Below are 3,726 nucleotides of genomic sequence, written 5' to 3'. Positions count from 1 at the left end.
CGGCCTCTCATTAGCACAGGGTTAAACGGGGTGGGGGCGGGGCAGGGCCTGGTCTCCCGGAGATACAACCCCACCGGGCTGGGACTGGGGGCCCCCCTCCCATCCACACGCCCGCTCCCCGGCATGGGTTTCGTCACAGCCGGTTTTTTCCTGCAAGGGTCAGAGCGGGCTCCCCCCGCGGTGGCGCGGAGCGCGGGGGCCAGCCGCGCACCCTTATCTCGGCCGAGTCAGACACTCGCCGCACGGAATCTGTTGACATTTACTATTGTTCGCAGGAGTCCGGAGCACGGGGCGGGGGCGGGCGGGCCAAGGCGAGGAGAGGGAGGGCAGCAAGTGTGGGGCCTGCGGTCCGCCCAAGAGAGAGATAGAGAGATAGTGGAGAGGGGAAGAGAGGGAGGGAGAGGGAGAGAAAGAGAGAGTGTGTGTGTACGTGTGTGTGTGTGTGTGTGTGTGTGCGCGCGCGGACGCGCGCGAAGGGGGCGGCAGGGGAAGGGCAGTTCGCCGTCTCCACGGAAAATAAAAGTGGCCCGCGGGCCCGGAAGCTTCCAAGCCGGCTCTATGGCCTACGCCGGGAATTGAGGTGGTGGCGGGGGTGGACAGGGGGCGGTGCGCAGGAAGGAAGATGGGGCAACTGGCCGTGGGGTCTGCGTTTGGAGGGGGTCGGTTCCAACCGCACAGCCCCTAGTGACCCGCAGGACACAAGTGCATTTGTGCTGAGCCGTGGCGGGGATTAAAGTGCCATACGGCCCGAGCGAGGGGGGCGAGGCGGGTGGAAAACAACTCCCCGCGCGCACAAAGCGCGCATTGTTCCAGCCACCTCCATTATGCCGCGCTGCAGGCAAGAGCCCGTTTCGCAACTGCCCTCCCGGCGCTCGCACTCGCGCGTGCGCGCGCGCGCGCGCACACACACACACACACACACACACACACGAATTTGCCTGGCCTGAGGCCGGGGGTGGGTGGGCTCCGCCGGGACTGGGAGAGGCCGCTGGGGCCGGGGGGTGGTTAGTGCGGGCCGGGGGCTCGCAGGCGTCTTTTTCAGCTTGGCTGCTTGTCTATTCAAGGGTGGGCTTTTTAATGTCTTCTCTCCGTAATCTCCTCTCCAGCACTTTTCCTTTTCGGTGGCTCCTTAGGCCTGCCCAGAGCGCACCCTGGAGCCTGGAGCTCCCTGGGAGAGGTGGCGACGACGGGGTGGGGGTTGGGAAGGGAGCGCACTCCGCTGCAGTCGCCCGCCGATCGCAGCCCCAGGCGCACGGCGCTTGCCTGCTCTGCTGAGGACACGTGCTGGGGAAGAACGGGGGAAGCATCCCGCCTTCCAAGGAGAGGCTCCCCGAGTGCCCCCGGGCTCTCCAGGACTTCCCTGGGCTCGGAGCGGGAGCTGCGGAATCCCGCGTCGCACTGCCAGGCCTGCTCGCCGGTGCGTGCCAAGTGGGACAGCTCGGCCGCCCCCACCCTCAGCACACCGGTGCCCGGGCCCTGTCCTCCGCCCTCTCCGGCTTTCACGGCACTGGATACACATCCTAAGAGGAATTTAAGGCTTGCCAACCTCTTAGGACCCTATCCTGTTCTCCTCCAGGGCGCGGAGCAGGGTAGGGTGGGGGGAAGGGAGAGAATCAAGGCCACCCCCACGCCTCCCGAGCGCGCCTCTCTGGTGGGCAGGTGGGGAGCGTAGGAGCCCTAGCGCCGCAAGCCAGCGCGGTCTGGTTTCCTTTACGTTTACAAGCTATAAATAAACTTCCCCTTGGGCGGATGCGCGCTCGTCCAAGGGCGGCTTCCCGCCGAATCGGGCTGGTGGTTTACGATTCGGGCAGGGAGTTGGTCTTAGAGTGGCCTGAGCCCGGGGTGGGGCGCTGACTCCGGGAGAACTCAGAGGTCAGACAGGAGTGGCCGAGTGACCCTCCATCCCCCGCGGGGCTGGGGCGCCTCTGCTGTGAGGCCCGAGGGTGGGGCTGGGTGATTTATGAGCCGTCACCCCACCCCGCCCCTCCCGTTTCACTTGTTTTCCTCGCCTTCTCCAGCTCAAACCCGGTTGCCAAAGCCTCGCCCCCAACCCTGCCCGGCGACGATTTGGCAATTTCAGGCTGCTGGAGCGCCATCCCTGGACCGTAAGGCGTGAGTGAGGCTCCCTGTGCTTTCACCCCTGCGCTCCCGCTCGGGGCCGGGAGACTGGCTGAGCACAACCAGGCCGGGTAGCCAGGGATGGCCTTGGCCGGAGAGGCGGGGAGAAAGGGCAGGCCGCGCGGCTCCGGAAACCGCGGACCTGCCGGGTGGATCACTGACCCCCCAAGGTCACGGAGTGTGGGGAAACCACCGACTCACGCCAAAGCAGAGGCCACCGCTCCAGTCGGAACCCTCCTGGGGGGTGCGTAGTTCCACAAAGGAGCCCAGAGGATACCATAGAAGACTTAGCTCGGAGCCACTACTAGTCCCAACACTGCCCTCCATCAAAGGGGCGCGTTTTCACTTAGCCTTGGCGCCCACATTGCGAGCGCTGGGGCAGGGCCTCCTGGAGTCCTCAGCACACGTATGTCGGGGCGCTAGTGTACATATATGGGCCTTTGGGGACTGCAAAGGAGTGTGGTGACTCCGGCAGCTGCTGTGCTGGTTTCCGTTGAGATTCGGGGGGCTGAGAAAGAGAGGCGGTCAGCCGAGGGGGCAAGAGCCTGGCTTGGGAACGGAGAGGGGTCTTTTTCCCTCCACGAGGCTCCGTAGCAAGCGAGCGCCCCCAGCGTCCCCTTTCCTCCGGTCTCCGCGCCCGGCGGACCGCAGCCCCATAGAGCCCCAGGCTCGCTCCTCAGCCCGGTGTTTATTTAACCCTCAACCCCTCCGCAGCAGCTGCGGGTAGAGGGATTCCTGCCGGCACTAATCCCGGGGCTGGACCCCAACCTCCAGCAGCCAGAAGCGCCCCTCCCCACTCCGGAACCTCGAGGTCGCGGGTCCCAATGGGCCGGTGTCCCTGTCACCTAAATGGGCATGGGGACCGTCAGGGGTCGACAGAAGGGGACCCTTGGCAAGCTCCCCATTGTTCCCCGGGAGCTGGGAAGCTGACTCACGCTCTGAGCACAGAGTGATGCCGAGTGTTTTCTCGGCAGCCTTTACCCGAGTGCTTTATTTAGACAGGCTTTATTTACAGTACACATGTTTTCGGCTCGTTATTCTGGAAGCGGGAATGGAAACTGGGCAGAGCAGTAGTTCTCCCCGTGAGCCTCACGTTTGCAAGGAGCTGAGGCTCAGCGCAGTCGAAGGATCCCATTCCCGCTGGCCTTGTTCCATAGGGAGATGATGTTGGCGGGAAACAGTAAAGGGGTGGAAGCGGAGGGCGCTGGGGGTACGCAGGGAGTCACCGCTCTCCCATAGTGCTGCTCTTTAAAACGCATAGTACCCAGGAAAGTGGACAGCACGCCCATTTTACAGAGTTCAGGGACAGGAAAGGCGGGCTGCAGAAGGTCACACAGACACCACCAGCTAATTGAGACATTTCTAACTTCATTTCCGGGGCTTCTTCCTGACCACTTGGACCGCACCTCTCTGGTTTCTCTCAAGGAACTTGTCCAGACTCCTGAATGGGGGGTACAGTGGAAGACTTCTGGTTGCCAGCCTGCAGTCAAACCTGCTTTTTTGGCAGCTGCTCAGTAAATGGGGTGGTCCAGTTAGGAGGGACTGCAGGAAATTGTCTAAGCTAGATTAAATATTTTACAAAACCTTCGGGGGGCCCACGGTTGACTT

General features: G+C 63.3%; 1 long non-coding RNA gene across 1 annotated transcript; it reads left to right on the top strand.

The window, feature by feature from the left end:
* The first annotated feature begins 990 nt into the window (after positions 1 to 990).
* LOC118909240 (uncharacterized) lies at positions 991 to 2,545 on the top strand. The gene is made up of 2 exons (XR_005023533.2): positions 991 to 1,417; positions 2,019 to 2,545. It is a non-coding gene; the product is annotated as an uncharacterized LOC118909240 (long non-coding RNA).
* Positions 2,546 to 3,726: the final 1,181 nt, after the last annotated feature.

The sequence above is a fragment of the Manis pentadactyla genome, chromosome X (assembly GCF_030020395.1).
Source record: "Manis pentadactyla isolate mManPen7 chromosome X, mManPen7.hap1, whole genome shotgun sequence".
NCBI lineage: Eukaryota > Metazoa > Chordata > Mammalia > Pholidota > Manidae > Manis > Manis pentadactyla.
Note: the sequence above shows the minus strand (reverse complement) of the source record. Positions and strands in the feature narration are given on the sequence as shown.